This window comes from Leucoraja erinacea, chromosome 10 (assembly GCF_028641065.1).
Source record: "Leucoraja erinacea ecotype New England chromosome 10, Leri_hhj_1, whole genome shotgun sequence".
In the NCBI taxonomy this organism is placed as follows: domain Eukaryota; kingdom Metazoa; phylum Chordata; class Chondrichthyes; order Rajiformes; family Rajidae; genus Leucoraja; species Leucoraja erinaceus.
In genome coordinates this window covers 19,410,334-19,431,153 of record NC_073386.1, presented here as the reverse complement: position 1 = coordinate 19,431,153, position 20,820 = coordinate 19,410,334, and the positions used below count along the sequence as shown (strand labels likewise).

The following is a 20,820-nucleotide window of genomic DNA, read 5'->3' as shown; positions in this document are numbered from 1 at the left end:
AAATGAAAAATAAAACATGTAGGGAAGAAGAAAACCAAACTTGCAATCATAAAACTTTCAAATCTTTAGCGTGGCATATATTCACAGCTAAAAACAACTGGATAATTCCAGCACTCACCCAGTCAGCCATCTCTTTCAAGGTGCTGGTGCTGTAATTGACTGGGACTAATTTTATGCACATAATATCTTGCTACGTGGTATATTTTCCAATCACTCCCTTTCTCGAAGCAAATGAGTGCTTTAAGCTAGAGAAGTTGCTGAGATCTATTTGCTGTAGCTCACAGCCTTGGGTTTTTTTTAAATGGACTTTGCTTAATTCCCTGTTTGACAAGTAAATAGACTATGTTTTCTACAAATCCTGCTATTAATCCTATTCCGGCTCCAATTCACTGGCTGATCAGAGCTACTCATTGAATGACAGCAGTTTCAATACACACTCTGTCAGCACATTCCAGACTATTTACAGTAAATCAATTACTTCTGAGGTGGATTATATAGTCACCTTACTTCTGCACAATTGAAGCCCATGCTATATTTACAGCATCGATTCAGAGATTAATTTTGGCCAATTTACCTGGGGATATTACCCAGATAAGGATTTAACAAAATAGACGATTAGCAAAGACAATAAATGAAGGCACCAAACTGAAATTGTGAAATTTGGCTTTTGAGAATCTACTATCTGTCATGCAGTCGTTACTTTATCATCAAATCAGAATGACACAATTCACACTCGGGGCATGATCCCATAAACTAGGTCAACTCTATATTGTTACACTGAGGGAAAACTGCATCAGAGAAAACATATTTTAGATAAGATATTAAACAATGGCCCCATCCGCCATCTCTTTTGGAAACAAAAGATCTCAAGGCAGTACACTAAGAAAAACAAGGAGGTTTTTGCTGATCACTCTCAAGTAATATCACCAAAACCGATTATTTGGGTTTGTGGACTTACTTTAGCTTAGAGATACAGTATGGAAACATGCCCTTTGGTCCACTGAGTCCATGCTGACCACCTATCACCCATTCACATTAGTACTAATTTATCCCATTTTCTCATCCACTCCCATCACACAAGGGGCAATTTACACAGGGTTAATTAATCTACAAACCCACATCTTTGGGATGTGGGAGGAAATCTGCGGAGTCATGGGAAAAACATGCAAACGCCACACAGACTCCACCATGGTCATGATCGAACACAGGTTTCTGGCGCTGGGAGGCAGCGGAGCTACCTGTGAAGTTGTGAAATGTGCTCTTTACCTGCAAGTTCTCTATTCCTGTTGTTTCTTTTGAGGAACCTACCAGATAAACAGAACACCTACATTTTGAGGAAAGAATAAATTGTACATAAAATTAAAATGTCCAATTGTGACATGTACACCGTCTTATACCCACACCATAAAAGGGGAACTATAAAGCGAGGACGAGCTGCAGATGTGATCCATTTGGTGGTACTCAAGTACCGAGGCATTTCAGTAACTGCACAAATTCTCGCCATTTCCCTGCATACCCTACATTATATTCATGAAGAGCACCTTTTCTGAGAATGCAACTGCATTTCATGGAGTGTCGTACCAGTGGTCAGCAACCAACTGCAGTAACAGCAACCAATACTGCTATTTTCTGTCTGAAGAACGGTCTCGACACAAAAAGTCACCCATTCCTTCTCACCAGAGATGCTGCCAGTCCTGCTGAGTTGCCACAACATTTTGTATCTTCGGTTTAAACCAGCATCCGCAGTTCCTTCCGACAGATTACCAGAACTACTTCTGTTCCAATATCTTGTTACCATTCCACATAAGCAACATATAAAAACATATCTATATATCTATCTATGTATATCATATCATATATCATATCCTTATTAAAACTCTGATTTTGTACGTGTGTATATGTGTGTGTATATGTATGTGCATATGTGTTTGTCTTTACATCTTCGCAAAAATACTACGCAGTAACGATTACATTTTAACATATTCTGACATTTTGCCCCTTGAGGCCGAGGACATCTTCACTGAACGCTTTATGTTTTATTTCTCGACTTATTACTGATTAAAAGTAAGAAAGAAGTTTAAAAACATCAAAGGACTTTGAATTTAAAACAAGCTCCTTTCACTGATGACGTCACAATGGCTTAGCTAGCAATGATCAGCTTCACTGAAGATTTTATCCTTTAGTTTACAAGTTATTCGCGATTAAAGCTATAAAAATGCTAACTGTCACAAGATTTTTACATATTCTGAATCACATTTTCCCCTCTCAGCAGAGATCACCTTCACTGAACATTTTATGCTTTATTTCTCGACATATTACTGATTCAAGTTTTAAAAAATCAAGAGACTTTAAATTTAAAATGACCAGCTTCAACTGATGAAGTCACAGTGATCAGCTTCACTGAAGATTTCAGCCTCCCGTGGGGGCTACGGGTAAGGAACGGGTGGGTTGGGGGAGCAGACCCAACGGGTCTGCACGGTCTAATACTTATTAGAAATCTTATCTTGTTTGTGTGTATTTTGTGCGTATATGTGTGTGTCTTTACATCTTCGCAAAAACACTATGCGGTAACAATAACATCTTTACATATTGTGATTCACATTTTATCTCTCGAGGCAGAGATCACCTTGATTGAACATTTTATGTCCCAGTCACATGGGAGGCCTGGTCCCCCAACAAAACCCATTCCCCAATATTCCATCACTCACACGTTCCCCCAACACAACCCGTTCCCAACGCAATATTCTAGTATACCCGTTCCCCCAACTTAGTCTAGTATACCATTAAATGTTGTGTGTGTGTGTGTAACGCCAAAACAGTACACTTTTGTAGAACCTTACTCAGCTTTTTCCCGTCGTCGATCTTCAGTATTCAGTATTCAATAATTACTTTAATGTCATTTTAACTGAGTACTTACATACACAGATGAAACAAAAAAAATGTTTCTCAATCAGTTCCCATCAGTGCAGTTAATAAAAACAGAATAAATACATATCGCTTTAAAAATTAAAATTACCATATCTAAAATAGGCCTAAAAATTGAAATAAAAACAGACATTCAGACCGAACAGTGGCTTTGCTTTGACAGGAGCCTAGCTGTCAAAGTATGGGCGAGGTTAGATGTGTTGGTGTATGATATATGGGGAGGGGACACAGTCTGTTAACCAGTCTTATTGCCTGTGGAAAGAAGCTGTGTAGCATCCTGCTGGTTTTGCAGCTGATGCTCCTGTACCTCTTCCCAGATGGCAGAATGGAGAAGATGTGGTGTGATGGATGATAGGGGTCCTTAATAATGGAGATGGCTCTGCTGATGCTCCGCTTCTGATAGATCTCCAACAGGAAAGTTAGTGGGGCATCAATGATCCTGCTGGCTGTCTTCACGATCCTGTTAAGTTGGTTTTGCTCATAAGCCTTGCAGCTCCCAAACCAGGAAGTGATGCCTTAGGTCAATATACTCTCGATGGTGCCCCTGTAGAAGGTCCTTAGATGAACAGTAGGGAGACCTGCTTTTCTTAGTCTCCCTAATCTTAATCTTGTCAAGTTTCCTTCAGATTTGATGTTATATTTCACGTTATTGATATTTAAAAGTTTAAAAATCCCAACTTTGAGAAGAATAACTTTGACTCTTGCTTTGAGATTTTTCTGGCAGCTTCTAGTGATGATGTCAAAATGGCATCTCACTGTCGTCCAATCACAATGGGATCTCATTTACATATACGCTGCCAATGGCATCACAATGGGAATGTAGTCCTGCTCACAACATTGTTGCTATCCAAGTACACTTAGTCCTGCTAGCTCTAGCAGATGCAAATGCATTTTTCTTAAAAGTTACAGCACACTGAATTTTGTGTGAATATGGCGAAAAGAGCAGCCCCTGCACAGTTGGGGGCTATGGGTGAGTGGTGCAATATTACGTTGGGCGGGACAGAGTTACTTTGGGGCAACGGGTGAGAGGCGAGTGTTATTGTATCTTCGCTAAAATGGCACATGGGAGCGCTGAAAATTTCTGCAGATCCTTATTCGGCTTTCAGTTGTCGGTCTTGTCAAGTTTCTTTCTTGTCAAGATTTGATGTTATATTTCAAAAGTTAACTTTGAAAATAATAACTGCCCTTGAGGAAGACTCTTCCAGCAGCTACCAGTGATGATGTCACAATGCCATCTCACACTCCTCAAATCACAATGGCATCTCATTTACACTCGCTGCCGTGAAGATTCCGAAAACCGTAAATTACATCACAATGTGATCTCTGCTGCCAATAAACAAGCTATGAGATTTAAAGGAGTGGAGGATGGGAGGAGAAGAAATGTTATTCAAACATTTACTTTAGTGAGGGAGTGCGAAAGGGGAGAGGCGAGGGAATGACTGAGGGCAGGGAAAAGGAGAGGGAGGGAGAGGTGCCAGAGAGACAATGGGATCAGCAGCTTCAAGAGGAGTGAGGAGCAAAAGTAATGCTGTGGTTGTTATGGGAGATTTCAACATGAAGGTAGACTGGGAAAATCAGGTTGGTACTGGACCCCAAGAAAGAGAATTTGTAGAGTGCCTTTGTGATGGATTCTTAGAGAAGCTTGTATTGGAGCCTACCAGGGAGAAGGCAATTCTGGATTTAGTGTTATGTAATGAACCATTTTTGATAAAGGACCTCGAGATTAATGAGCCATTATGAAGTAGTGACCATAACATGGTCAGGTTTAATCTACAATTGGAGAGGGAGAAGGCTAGATCGGAGGTGTCACAGTTGAATAAAGGGGACTATGGGGCCATGAGGGAAGAGCTGGCCAAAGTTGACTGGAAAGATACACTAGCAGGGATGACTAGTGGAACAAAAATGGGAGGTATTTCTAGGAATAATCCAGAAGGTGCAGGATTAATTCATTCAGGAGGAAGAAAGATTCCAAGGGGAGTAAGGGGCGACCGTGGCTGTCAAGGGACGTCAGAGACAGTATAAAAATAAAAGAGAAGTACAACGTAGCAAAGATGAGTGCGAAGCAAGAGGATTGGGTAATGTTTAAAGAGCAACAGAAGATAACTAAAACGGCAATACGGGGAGAAAAGATGAGGTACGAAGGTAAGCTAGCCAAGAATATAAAGCAGGATAGTAAAAGCTTCTTTAGGTATGTGAAGAGAAAAAAATTAGTTAAGACCAAAGTTGGACCCTTGAAAACCAAAAAAGGTGAATTTATTATGGGGAGCAAGGAAATGGCAGATGAGTTGAACAGGTACTTTGGATCCATCTTCACAAAGGAGGACACAAACAATCTTCCTGATATAGTAGTGGCCAGATGATCTGGGGTGACGGAGGAACTGAAGGAAATCCACGTTAGGCAGGAAATGGTGTTGGGTAGACTGATGGGACTGAAGACTGATGAATCCCCAGCCCTGATGGTCTGCATCCCAGGGTCCTTAAGGAAGTGGCTCTGGAAATCGTGGATGCATGGGTGATAATTTTCCAATGTTCTATAGACTCAGGATTAGTTCCTGTGGATTGGAGAGTAGCTAATGTATTCCCACTTTTTAAGAAAGGCGGGAGAGAGAAAACAGGGAATTATAGACCAGTTAGCCTGACATCTGTGGTGGGGAAGATGCTGGAGTCAATTATAAAAGATGAAATAGCTGCACATTTAGATAGCAGTAACAGGATTGGTCCGAGTCAGCATGGATTTACGAACGGGAAATCGTGCTTGACTAATCTTCTGGAATTTTTTGAAGATGTGACTAGGAAAATGGACATGGGAGAGCCAGTGGATGTAGTACCTGGACTTTCAGAAAGCATTTGACAGGGTCCCACATAGGAGATTATTGGGCAAAATTAGGGCACATGGTATTGGGGGTGGAGTGCTGACACGGATAGAAAATTGGTTGGCAGACAGAAAACAGAGAGTGGGCATTAACGGTCCCCTTTCAGAATGCGGATAAATGTGAGGTTATCCACTTTGGTAGCAAAAACAGGAAGGCAGATTACTATCTAAATGGCATCAAGTTGGGAAAAGCAGATCTGGGGGTCCTTGTTCATCAATCTATGAAAGTAAGCATGCAGGTACGGCAGGCAGTGAAGAAAGCGAATGCTGGCATGTTGGCCTTTATAGCAAGAGGAGTCGAGTATAGGAGCAAAGAGGTCCTTCTGCAGATGTTCAGAGCCCTAGTGAGACCACACCTGGAGTATTGTGTGCAGTTTTGGTCCCATAATTTGAGGAAGGACATTCTTGCTATTGAGGGAGTGCAGCGTAGGTTTACAAGGTTAATTCCCGGGATGGCTGGACTGTCATATGCTGAGAGAATGAGGCAGCTGGGCTTGAACACTGTGGAGTTTAAAAGGATGAGTGGGTATCTTATTGAAACATATAAGATTGTTAAGGGTTTCGACACGCTGGAGGCAGGAAACATGTTCCCGCTGTTGGGGGAGTCCAGAACTAGGGGCCACAGTTTAAGAATAAGGGGTAAGCCATTTAGAACGGAGACGAGGAAACACTTTTTCTCACAGAGAGTGGTGAGTCTGTGGAATTCTCTGCCTCAGAGGGCGGTAGTGGCGGGTTCTCTGGATGCTTTCAAGAGAGAGCTAGATAGGGCCCTTAAAAATAGAGGTCAGGGGATATGGGGAGAAGGCAGGAATGAGGTAGTGATTGGGGATGATCAGCTTCATTGAATGGCGGTGCTGGCTCGAAGGGCCGAATGGCCTACTCCTGCACCTATTGTCTGTCTATTTTGAATACTGATTGTGTTTTTGAGCTCTTTGAGGACAGTTTTTGATGCAATTACTATGTTTATGTCTTGTAAATGCCGCTAGGGTTCCCGTCTCCAAGTATGCAAATATGTAATGAAGTTCAGTCAAAACCGCATCAAATGTAAATAAGGCCCCATGGAATACTTTGCCAGTCAAATCACCTGGGGCCCTACTTTAAAGAAAGGGGTTTGAGGGAATTGGTCTTTTTTTTAATTTTGAAATAATAAAGAGGAAACTGAGAGTTCTAAGTGTGGATGGCAAATGACCCTATGGGCCACTGTATATTCCTGCACCATTTACCCATCCACCATTGCATGAAGTAAACCAAGTTAATGACCACTGTGTTAGGAAGTGGTGAAATGGGACTGAAGTCACCTGAAAGTGGAACTTGGCAGCAAGCTTGGGGAAATAAAACATTTTGGGGGAGGGAAAGGAAATTGGCTACTCTCCGCTAGCCCCAACAGATAACAGTGCAAGATGTGAAGCATGTAGAGGGATTATTTAATTAATTGGGAAAAAATTCTGAATTGGTCAAACCTCCACACGACATTACGAGGGGGCGGGGGGGCAAATATTCAAGGGAGAAATAGTGGGGAGAATAGAGAACAAATGTAAGACATTCACCAAAACCAAGCAGACCCTGACCTCCTTCCCATCTCTGGTACTCCAAGATTTGGCTGAACCTTTTCTGTTGCACTGTGATAATGAGAGAAGTTACTATAGAGCAGTATAGTAACTATAAGAGACTATACAAAGGCATGGAGAAATAATGAGGCCAGTTACACACAATTCGACTAAACAAAGCCCATTGGAAACTGAGCTGCACCAATGTGCTCAAGCAATCAACTGTGTAATATGGGCAGTGGAAGTGTTAGGACCCATTACAGTGATGGGAACTAAAGATGTACATTCTCCCCACAGTATAGTGCAACTGTTAAAAGCAGGGAAGTCAAGAGCAGTATCAGAAAGTCGAACAGCAAAATGGGAGAGTACGTTATTGCCTGTTGACAAGCACTTATAAATAGTCAAGGCCAGTGTAGTCAATCTGGCCAAAATGAGGAAGGAAGGAAACAAACATGAGTGTATCGAAGAAGTAGACAGAGGTGCGAGCAGCAAGATTATAGAAGTATGTCTGGAAGGCCGGTTCTGAAGGAATCTTATGGGGATGGATCAAGGAAATATTATAATGGGTACTAGAACCTTAAAGGTTGTGGTAGACAGAGAAGGAAAAATGCTGAAAGTAGAACAAACCCCAGGTGCTGGATGAGTACAAGCGGCATAATTAATTGCAGTCTGAAGAAAGGACCCAACCTATATCATCACCCATATCCATGTCCTCAAGAGATTCTACCTGACCCACTGAGTTACTCTAGCTGGACACAAAAAGCTGGATTTACTCAGCGGGACAGGCAGCATCTCTGGAGAGAAGGAAAGGGTGACCTTTCGGGTTGAGAGACCCTTCTTCAGACTTTGTCTATCTTCGGTTTAAACTAGCATCAGCAGTTCCTTCTTACACATTTCTTACACATAGCCCTGTTGGAGACCCTCAGGTTAGGAATAGGAAAGATAATAAATATTTATACCAACAGCAGGTGGACTTTTGGGGTCATATAGGATTGTATGATGGCATGGTGGACAGAGGATAAACTTTCCCACCTCTGGAGGGCACATGCAACACGAGGAATATGTTAAAATCCTCGAGGCATCATCTAGCCTCCCCGAGGAGGCGGCTGTGATGAAGGTGAGTGCTCACAAATGATTCAGATTCCCCTGTCTCTTTGAAGATTTATAATATATATGCTTCAAACTCAAATCTCTGGTGCTCCAATGAGACCATATTTAATCATCAGACAATCTAAATGGAATAAGGAACAGGACTAAATTCAATTGTAGATGATTGTAGAAATGCAACTACCTACACCCAATGGGGCTATATTAGCAACAGGACAAATGGTACAGTTCAAAGGGGGAAATGTTACTTGGACATTTTGGAGTTGTAGAGTTTGTGGTATCGGAAGATCTAATGAGCCTGTCCCACTTAAGCGACTTTTTAGGCGACTGCAGGAGACTATGCAGTTACCACAAGGCGGCCTCTGGCATTCTTGCCTTCATTAGAAAGGGTGACATGTAAAAAAGTTGGGACATCATGATAAAGCTGTAAAAATGGTTGGTGCCTCTGCCACTAGAGTACGGTGTACTGACAGTTCTGTTCACCCAGCTGTAGGAAGGATGTCATTAAGTTGGAAAGGGTGAAGAAGAGATTCACCAGGATGTTAACTGGGCTTGCGGGCTTGAATTATAAGGAGACGGTGGATAGGCTGGGACTACTTTCTTTGAAGTATAGGAGGCTAAGTAGTGGCCTAATTGTGGTGAACAAGATCATGGATATGGATGAACTGAATGCTCAGTCTTTTTTTCCATGATAGAGGATTCTTTTTATAATGACTGACTTGGCAAATGAAATTCCTCGTATGTTACATAGAAACATAGAAAATAGGTGCAGGAGTAGGCCATTCGGCCCTTAGAGACTGCACCGCCATTCAATATGATCATGGCTGATCATCCAACTCAGTATCCTGTACCTGCTTTCTCTCCATATCCCCTGATCCCTTTAGCCACAAGGGCCACATCTAACTCCCTCTTAAATATAGCCAATTAACTGGCCTCAACTACATTCTGTGGCAGAGAATTCCAGAGATTCACCACTCTCTGTATGTTGCAAAACATACTTGGCTAATAAAGTATTATTGCATTGTATTGTATTGTAAATCTAGATGGCATATGCCAAGTAAGAGAGGGGAGAGATTTAAGACTAACCTCAGGGGCAACTTTTTCACTCAAAGGATAGTCCCTATATGAAGAGAACTGCGAGGGGAAACGTTTTAAATTGATAAAGTTATGACCTTTCGACCGATATATGGATAGGAAGGATTAGAGGACTTTGGATCAGATGCATACAAATAGGACTAGACTTGTATGCCAACCTGATTGGCATGAACAAGGTGGCCCAACTGGCCTGTTTTGTGCTATGCAGCTTCTAAGACTCTCTGGGGAGAATAATCACTTCAGCACGTGAAAATGTGCTGATGATATATGTTTATTAATAAAGACAGTAGAGGGGAATATAATTTTAAAAATGGATTCAGAAGCAGCATTTTTTGGTATCCTGGACCCTTGCATTATATTGACCTTGCATTACATGTATTAATGACATATTGAACATGGCATGAATTGCAATATTTTTTAAATATTCTTTGAATGCTGTATACGCTACCCATGCATGAATAATAACCATTAAATACTCTTAAATCCAGAATTCAATTAAGTAAAGAGTAATCATTCAACAAGACAGTTTAAATTGAAGTCAATGGAAGCACCCAGAAAATACAAAATCCCTTTCGTCAGCAACAGGACAGCTTAACATCCAACACCGTATGATTAACACTGTATAGCTCCATGTGAATGTATACAAACAATATTCAATTATAGTCTGAAAAAGGGTCTTGACCCGAAACGTCACCAATTCCTTCTCTCCAGAGATGTTGCCTGTCCCACTGAGTCACACCAGCTTTTTGTGGCTACTTTCAATTATAGTACACTCTGTTATCACTTCAGGACATCTGTGGAATCATAGACTCAGATGTACAGCAAGGTAACAACCCCAAGCCCATTTCATCCATGCCAACCAAGTTGCTTATCTGATCTGGTCCACTTTGCCTGCATATGGCCAACTCCCTCGAAACCTTTTCTATCCCTGTATCTATCCAAACATCATTTAGATACAGTGGCTTGCAAAAGTATTCATACCCCTTGAACTTTTCCACATTTTGTCACGTTACAAGCACAAACGTAAATGTATTTTATCGGGATTTTATGCGATAGACCAACACAAAGTGGCGCATAATTGTGAAGTGGAAGGAAAATGATACATGGTTTTCAAATTTTTTTACAAATAAAAAACTGAAAAGTGTGGCGTGCAAAAGTATTCAGCCCCCTTTACTCTGATACCCCTAAATAAAATCCAGTGCAACCAATTGCCTTCAGAAGTCACCTAATTAGTAAATAGAGTCCACTTGTGTGTAATCTAATCTCAGTATAAATACAGCTGTTCTGTGAAGGCCTCAGAGGTTTGTTAGAGAACATTAGTGAACAAACAACATCATGAAGCCCAAGGAACACACCAGACAGGTCAGGGATAAAGATGTGGATAAGTTTAAAGCAGGGTTAGGTTATAAAAAAATATCACAAGCTTTGAACATCTCACAAAGCACTGTTCAATCCATCATCCGAAAATGGAAAGTGTATGGCACAACTGCAAACCTACCAAGACATGGCCGTCCACCTAAACTGACAGGCCGGGCAAGGAGAGCATTGATCAGAGAAGCAGCCAAGAGGCCCATGGTAACTCTGGAGGAGCTGCAGAGATCCACAGCTCAGGTGGGAGAATCTGTCCACAGGACAACTATTAGTCGTGCACTCCACAAATTGGGCCTTTATGGAAGAGAGGCAAGAAGAAAGCCATTGTTGAAAATAATCCATAAGAAGTCCCGTTTGCAGTTTGCCACAAGCCATGTGGGGGACACAGCAAACATGTGGAGGAAGGTGCTCTGGTCAGATGAGACCAAAATTGAAGTTTTTGGCCTAAATGCAAAACGCTATGTGTGGCAGAAAACTAACACTGCACATCACCCTAAACACACCATCCCCACTGTGAAACATGGTGGTGGCAGCATCATGCTGTGGGGATGCTATTCTTCAGCAGGGACAGGGAAGCTGGTCAGAGTTGATGGGAAGATGGATGGAGCCAAATACTGGGCAATCGTGGAAGAAAACCTTTTAGAGTCAGCAAAAGACTTGAGACTGGGGCGGAGGTTCACCTTCCAGCAGGACAACGACCCTAAACATATAACCAGAGCTACAATGGAATGGTTTAGATCAAAGCATATTCATGTGTTAGAATGGCCCAGTCAAAGTCCAGACCTAAATCCAATTGAGAATCTCTGGCAAGACTTGAAAATTGCTGTTCACAGACGCTCTCCATCCAATCTGACTGAGCTTGAGCTATTTTGCAAAGAAGAATGGGCAAAAATTTCAGTCTCTAGATGTGCAACGCTGGTAGAGACAAACCCCAAAAGACTTGCAGCTGTAATTGCAGCGAAAGGTGGTTCTACAAAGTATTGACTCAGGGGGGCTGAATACCTTTGCACGCCACACTTTTCAGTTTTTTATTTGTAAAAAAATGTGAAAACCATGTATCATTTTCCTTCCACTTCACAATTATGCACCACTTTGTGTTGGTCTATCACATAAAATCCCAATAAAATACATTTACGTTTGTGGTTGTAACGTGACAAAATGTGGAAAAGTTCAAGGGGTATGATTACTTTTGCAAGCCACTGTATAATTGTACCCGCCTTCTACCACTTGCTCTGACAGGAAGTGATCAGAGGTTTTTCATTGCACCCTAGTACACAAGACAATAAACTAATTTGACCTGTCAACTTATTCCATGTACTCACCACAGTCAGTGTGAAAGAGTTGCTGCTCAGGTACTCTTTAAATCTTTTCCCTCTCACGTTAAACCTATGCCCTCTATTTTTAGACTCCCCTATCCTGGGGAAAAAGTCTGTGACCATTTACCATATCTTTGCCCCTCATGATTTTATTTACCTTCATAAGGTCAGCCCTCGGCCTCCTGCACTCCAGAGAAAAAAGCCCATGCTTATCCATGCTCTCCTTATAACTGAAAACCTTCAGTCCTGGTTCATCCAGGTTAATCTTTAATCTCTGTACCCTTTCCAATTTAATGGCATCCTTCCCAGAGCTGAGTGACCAGAAACGCACACAATTCCAAATGTGGTCTCATCTATGTCTCAAACAGTTGTAATATGTTCCATCTCTTGTACTCAATGTCCTAACCAATGAAGTGTGCCATATGCCTTCTTCACCACCGTGTCCGATCTATCCACTTTCATGGAACTATGCACTTTTACTGTTGTCGAGCTGGAAAAGATAGAGAAGATTTATGAGGATGCTGCCAGGACTCGAGGGTCTGAGCTAAACGGACAAGTTGAGTAGGCTGGGACTCTATTCCGTGGAGCACAGGAGGATGAGGGATGATCTTATAGAGGTATATAAAATCATGAGAGGAATAGATCGGATAGACGCACAGAGTCTCTTGCCCCGAGTAGGGGAAATCGTGGACCAGAGGACGTAGGTCTAAGGTGAAGGGGAAAAGATTTAATAGGAATCAGAATAACCTTTTCACACAGATGATGGTGAGGGTATGGAACGACCTGACTGGTGTAGCTGAAGGGCCTGTTTCCACGCTGTATGACACCTTGACTGCACTCCTTGGTCTCTCTGTTCTACAACACTTTCTCGCAGCCTTTCATTTACTGTGTGTCCTGGTTTAACTTGACATAAATCAACACTTCACAGTTGTCAGAGCTAAATGTCATCTGTCATTCCTTGGCCCACTTTCCCAGATGATCTTTAGGAACGATGTGAAGAGGAGTTTCTTTAGTCAGAGGGTGACGAATCTGTGGAATTCATTGCCACGGTAAGTTATGGAGCCCATGTCAATGGATATTTTGACAGAGCTTGATAGATTCTTCATTAGTACGGGCATCAAGGGTTATGGGGAGAAGGCCGGAAAATGGGGTTAAGAGGGATAGATCAGCCATGATTGAATGGTGGCGTAGCATTGATGGGCTGAATGGCCTAATTCTGCTCCTATCACTTATGAACATATGAACACACAAGTAAGTTAAGCTAAATTACATGGACGGCTCTACAGTCGTTCCCTGTTAACATGGACGGGAGCATTGGCCGTCTGCACTGCGAACTGCAGCAAACTTCTGTCTCCCTACACCCAAAGTTTCTAACTTTATGGCACTGAACGTTTCTAACATAATGCCACTCAACAGCCAGCAGTCATACAGAGGGGACTTACAACTTCAATCAAACAGTATTGAGAATGGACAATGAATGTTCCATGGCAGCCTGAGAAAAAGATGACTTTCATGTCTGGGCCGGAGTTGAATTGACTGTGAAATCCTGCCGTATCAAAATGTCATTGCATTACTTTAAAGTAATCGAGTTTAAAAAGTAATTTATGATTGCTCTGGCCTTTCCAGTTCTGTCATTATCTCTGATAATGAAATTTTCTTTGAAATATTGGAGCACTTTGTGAATGAATGGGGAAAGCTGCTGAATTGATTCAAGTCCTGAAACCCAGTTGTTAAATCCTACAGATTAGTGAAGGAAAATCATCATCCTTGGATGAAAATCTCACACAAGGTTTCATTGAACATTTACTAGTTCGGGCGGGGTCAAGCTCGTAATGTTTGAGGTTAAAAAAAATGTAATTAATGGATTTGAATCTCCTCCTTCCTCCATACACGTCGACCCAAACACAAGCCGTTGAAAACAGATAAACACACTCCTTTTGTGTACTAAGAACATCTTGTAAAACATTTAGAGTACAATCCAATTGTTACATCCACCAAAAGTACATTTATGAATCAGATATTGATCCAACGACAACCTGGATTTCTGTTTTCACTCTATATTCATTTATATTCTTCCTTAGATCAAGGATGTCTTGCTATCACTGAGGAATGGAAGATGATGTGTTTCCCAGGAGAGAGGGGTACAAGTGCTAATAATTCAAGTGCATGTTTCTCTGGGAGTGCACATGATGGATGAAAATGCTGAACAAGGGCGATGCTCCTGCTCCTGTAATCAAGCTATAGTACAAGAAGTAGTTTAGTTTTGTTTAGAGACACAGTGCGGAAACAGGCCCTGCGGCCCACCGAGTCTGCACCAATCAGCGATCACTCCCAAATGAACAGCACACACACTAGGGAGAATTTTATATTTATACCAAGCCAATAAACCTATACGTCTTTGGAGTGTGGAAACCGAAGATCTCGGTCAAAACACACGCAGGTCACGGGGAGAACGTACAAACTCTGTTCAGAGAGTAGCCGTAGTCAGGATCAAACCCAGGACCCGAGTCTCTGGGGGGATGGGGGGGGGGGGGGGGGGGGGGGGGGGGGGGGGGGGGGGTGTGTGTGGGGTGGGGTGTGTGTGTGTGTGTGTGTGTGTGTGTGTGTGTGTGTGTGTGTGTGTGTGTGTGTGTGTGTAGGTGTGTGTAGGTGTGTGTAGGTGCGTGTGAGTAGGTGCGCGGAGGAGCCCGTGTGTGGTGGAGGCGCGCGCGCGTGTGTGTGTGCGTGTGTGTGGGCATGTGTGTGTGTGTGGGCGTGTGTGTGTGCGTGTGTGTGTGTGCGTGCGCATGTGCACGTGGGCGTGCGCACACACACATACATACAGTTGCTGCCTTACAGTGCCAGAGACTCGGGTACCGGGAATAGAGAAGGTGCAGATAACAAAAAAAGTGCAAGGGCCACAATGAGGAAGTTGGGAGACCATGTCCATACCCTTAGCTTATAAGCGGACCAATTACTAGTCTGATAACAGCTGGGAAGATGCAGTCCCGGAATCTGATGGTACATGCTTTCAGGACATTGGGTGAAGAAGTCAAGGATACAGTGGCATGATGGGGATTGAGGGGGTGCTGACTCAAGTCCAAGAGTTTGGAGACAAGTTTGATTGGAATTAAGATGTTGAAGGTGGATCGACTGTATAGGAGTGACCTTGGTTCCGGGTATTTCAGCAATAAGTGTAAGTCTATGGAAATGACATCTGCCATGGGCCAGTTGCAATGGTAGGTGAAATGATGTGCATCAAGGCTATCTGGGAAGCTGAAGTTAATATGCCCCATGATCAGCCTCTCAAAGCACTTTATGATGGTGGATGTCAGAGCCACTGCATGGTAGTAATTAAGGTACACTGCCTTGATTTTCTTTGGGACTACATGATAGTGGTCTTCTTAAGGTATGCAAGAACCTCAATGGAGGAGGGAAAAGTTAAAGACTCCTGTCTGCTGGCCTTTGCAGATGGAGAACATAGCTGGGAACTCGAGCTAATACAGCTAGCTGCTGTCGCAAGTTCACTCTCATGACGTTTGTGACTGTGAGACTTGTGACCAGAGGCTGTCAGGACAGATGATATCATTCAACCATTCTCTCTCCTTTTCCTCAAGTTACCACAAAGAATTATGCGAGGCGGCTAGAGAGATCCAGAGAAATTTAATGTAGGGATACAAGCTGTTGATAAACTGCATGCAATGGGAAGGTAAAAAACGACTCCTTCTTCAATCACCAACATAATTAGCATATACCAATCATGAGATGCCTGCCACGTGAAGCTGCATGGACTTTCCAGATGTCTGGAAATGGAGAACTTTTTTTGACTGTAAATCAAGCCATTACAGATGCATATAAAGGTGCTCTATATGCTGACAACTTCAGTTTTCACACCTCCAATCTAAGTTCAGTTCTGCTTCATGTTGGAGATATTGTACCGAGTACAAGTTCTTTGTCCTAAACATTCAAAATAAGAAATGCAGCCCTTCGGCCCAACTTGACCACACCAAGCAAGATGCCCCATTTCCGCCCGTGCCACCTGCCCACATTTGGCCCATATCTCTCTAAGCCCTGATAGACACAAAGTGTTAGAGTAACTCAGTGGGTCAGGCAGCACCTTTGGAAAAAAGGATGGCTGATGTTTTGGATCAAAATCCTTCTTCGGACCATTTTGAAAAAGGGTTCCGACACAAAACATCGCATTCTTTTTCTTCAGAAATGCAGCCTGACCCGCTGAGAAACTCTAGCACTTTGTGTCTATCTTCAGTGTAACCCAACATCTGCAGTTCCTTCCCACACATCCTTCTACCCATTTCCTATTCATGTCCATGTCCAACCATCTTAAATGTTGTTATAGCAACAGTCCCGTTTATATCAACGGGTCGATGGTGGAAAGGGTCAAGAGCTTCAAATTCCTGGGCGTGAACATGTCTGAAGATCTCTCTTGGTCCGAGAACACTGATGCAATCATAAAGAAAGCACATCAGCGCCTCTACTTCCTGAGAAGATTACGGAGAGTCGTTATGTCAAGGAGGACTCTAACGTCTACAGGAGCACAGTAGAGAGCATGCTGACCGGTTTCATCGTGGTTTGGTTCAGCAACCTGAGCGCCCTGGAGCGGAAAAGACTGCAAAAAGTAGTAAACACTGCCCAGTCCATCATCGGCTCTGACCTCCCTACCATCGAGGGGATCTAGCGCAGTCGCTGCCTCAAAAGGGTTGGCAGCATCATCAAGGACCCACACCATCCTGGCCACACACTCATCTCTCCGCTACCTTCAGGATGAAGGTACAGGAGCCTGAAGACTGCACCGTCCAGGTTCAGAAACAGCTTCTTCCCCACAGCCATCAGGCTATTGAACTCAACATTAATAGCCCATTATCTGTTTATTTGCACTTTATCTGTTTTATTTATTCATGTGTGTATACATTTATACAATGGTATATGGACACACTGATCCGTTCCGTATTCATGCCTTCTATAATTCTATTGTGCTGAAGCAAAGCAAGAATTTCATTGTCCCATCTGGGACACATGACAATAAACTCTCTTGAATCTTGAATCGTGCCTCCATTATCCCCTCAGGCAGCTCGTTCCATATACCCACCTGTGTGAGAAAATTGCTCCTCAAGTTCCTATTAATTCCTTCCTCTCTCACCTTAAACATCTTCCGGTTCTTCTACAGAAAGGTTATAAAAGTTAACATTGTAAAGTTGAAAGTTGCCCCAGATTAGAGTAGCTAAGAATTAAGATAGCATTTCAAATGTATCCACTCCACAAGCAAGTTTGCACTGGGAGAGATGGTCAAGGGCAATTGGTTAGCTCCCGGTCAGATAAAGGTTCATCGCTCTTTGCAAAAGGCTAATCATTACATTTATCATAGAAATCACATCCATGACAAGTCATAAGGACATGGTTCATGTGACATCTGGAAATATTGCTAACTGCAAGCATACTAATCTGATGTATTACATCGCTAATGCTATCCATGGAGTTTAATCCGAAAATAATCTCACCAATTTATATCAACCTCAAACTCTGATCTCCACTATAAATTCATAATCAGCTGACAGTTAATGCTGAGTTACTGTGACATAACTGCCAGTAATTTCATAATTTTTAACCATTTCTACTAATTATCTGCATGCTCCCTTCATAAAGAGCAGTTGAAACCGATTTAAAAATACATTAAAAGTTATAATTTATTTATTTTGTTGTTCGAATACTTTGATAGCTATTAAAGGTTTGCTTATTTCCCAAGACCTTACCTGGATGCTGGTGGGATATTGGCTATCGCATAGGCAACCTAGTTCAAATTGGCTGACAAAACGCAGTATGGCAGGCAAGGACTTGGTTTCATTCAACTTTGCATGTGTTATTGTGCATGTCACAATACAATTTCTTGACTATGAATTTAACAAGGTTAATTGCTCAGATGTATATTTCCTCATTCTGGACACATGGCAAAGATATTGCCAAAATGCTAATAGATGGGATGCAAGGGGTCAAACGAAGAAATGGCAAAAAACATGACAAAAATAACAAAAGTTACATTGAAAGGAACAGAATATTCTCAGAGGGAGTGATCATCGATTGAGGTGTTTTTGATTAAGATTTGGCAAACTACTTCACTATAATATACAGATGCTATACTGAGAAGACACAACACAATATGATAAGATTCAATGTAAAGGTGGGAGGATGGGGTGTCAATAAAGCGGGCCACTGGTTCCTGGATAGAATTGAACCACTTTCAGTTGCACTTGGACAATGTTCTATCACAGCAGTTTTTTTGCCTTTTATGTAATGAGGACCAGGTGATGTTGATCAGGCTAATGTGGATTCCTCCATATCAAGATGAGCACCGGGTTTAGGTGAGATGAGCATTCATGCACAATGCAAAGCATGCCAGTCTGTCTCCAAGTTGGAGATCTCAGGAGGAAACTGCAATTGATCATTGACTCAACATGATAACAAATGCTTCAGCAGTTTCTAACATTTGTCCGGCCATGCAATCGTCTGCTCTCTGCATTCTCCTTTGCACTCCTATCCTGATATTTTTATATTTCCTTACAACTTGGTAGACAGACATTCAACCAAGAGAGCCGAGACTCTATAAGGTGCTGGTCAGGCCGCATTTTAAGTATTGCAAGCAATTTTGGGCCCCATATCTGTGGAAGGATGTGCTGGCTCCGGAGAGGGACCAGATGAGGTTTATGAGAATGAACTCAGGAATGAGTGGGTTAACATATGATGAGCGTTTGATGGCACTGGGCCTCTACTAGCTGGAGTTTAGAAGGATGAAGGGAGACATTAAAACTTATCGAATAATGAAAGGCCTGGATAGAGTGGATGTGTAGAGGATGCTTCCACCACTGGGAGAGTCTAAAACCAGAGGCCATAGCCTCAGAATTAAAGTACATTCCTTTAGGAAGGAGATGAGGCAGAATTGCTTTAGTAGGAGGGTAGCGAATCTGTGGAATTCATTGCCACAGAAGGCTGTGGAGGCCAAGTCAATGGATATTTTTAAGGCAGAGATAAATAGATTCTTGATATACACGGGTGTTAGGGGTTATGGTGAGAAGGCATGAAAATGGGTATGGAGGGAGACATAGATCAGCCATGATTGAATGGCGGAGTGGACTTGATGGGTCGAATGGCCTAATTCTGCTCCTATCACTTATGAACCCATCATCTTGGAGCAATTCCATTAAGTCGTGTGTTCCTGTCATCCAATAACTCACACATGGCCATGAACACCCTCCAATTCTCCCATGAACCACATGCCCGAGGGGCAATTAAGTGGCCTATTAACATGCCAACAGCAATCCTTTTGAATGTGGGAGAAAACTGAATCATTCAGAAGAAATCCACAGTCATAGGAAAAACATACAACTCCACACAGACAATATCAGAGGTTAAAAACAAACCCAGTGACTGGAGATGTACTATAGGAAAGGAAGGCATCAGGAACATCAACTCCAACGGAGCTCTGCGTCTCAGCAACTGTGCTCAGCATGACCTCACCATCACTAACGCCTTCTTTCGCCAGGAAAACAAACCTAAAGCATCTTGGAGACTCCCCTGCTCCAAACAGTGGCATCTCATCGACTATGGCCATGGACTTCCTGAAGAAGGGTCTCGACCTGAAACTTCGCTCCATAGAACGGCTCACAACAGAGCCAAGGCGGACCTCCAGAGCCGGGTGAGGGAGCTTAAGAACTCTTGGTGGACAGAAAAGGGTCTAGAAATCCAGAGACTGGCAGACTCGGGTGACAGCAGAGGCTTCTTCAATGCTACTAAGGCCATCTATGGTCCATGCTACCACGGCTTAAACCCCATACAGTTATATGGGCAGGTACCACCAGAAGCAGGCTGGTTGGTGGACACAAAAGAGTGGGCCAGGGAGTCACTAGAGGAATGAGTGGTCCTTTCAGAATGGTGAATGAGGATGGGAGGGAAAAGATACACCCAGTGGCAGTGGTTCATTGAAATGGCTCACATTTATTTGCATTCCTTCTCCATTTCTGTATTTTTCCATGGATGTTGCCTGACCTGTTGAATGCTTCCTACGTTTCCTGCTTTTGTTTCAGATTTACAGCAGCAAGTCAAGTAACTGTTCTCTTCGTGATGATGTACTCGGCATCAGGACACAGACACAGCCTGGAAACTCTCACCTTCCGGACGTGGTCAGTGAGAAAATGCTATCAAACCACTCCTCACCAGTGATGAAGTCACAAAATGATGAGTGGAAGCCAAGCCTGATGTAAAGCAACTACTTCTTTCCACCTGCAAAACACCGTGGCTTCCCTTCTGGTGAATCGGTACTCTCAGTAGGACTGGCTAACCCCAGGAATTGTGTAACAATCCCCAACTACAGTAATGCAACCAAATAACTGCCTCGCATACAATCAGAACATGCAACTCTGGTTTCCCCTCTTACAATACGCGATCAATTCCAATTACCCTGTCATTATGTCAGTTGATGTCTGCATTTCAATCAGAGCCCCTGCAAAGTTGACACAGGGCATAGCAGTAGAGGCTGCCTTACAGCGCCGAGCATCGGGTTATATCTACTAGGGCGCGATCAAACAGTCGTGCATGTACA

At 42.7% G+C, this 20,820-nt stretch overlaps 1 protein-coding gene across 1 annotated transcript in view; it reads right to left on the bottom strand.

Annotated features, from left to right (window-relative positions):
* The window catches only part of b4galt2 (UDP-Gal:betaGlcNAc beta 1,4- galactosyltransferase, polypeptide 2), a 344,819-nt gene that overhangs the window by 219,669 nt on the left and 104,330 nt on the right, over positions 1–20,820 (bottom strand). The window lies entirely within an intron of this gene.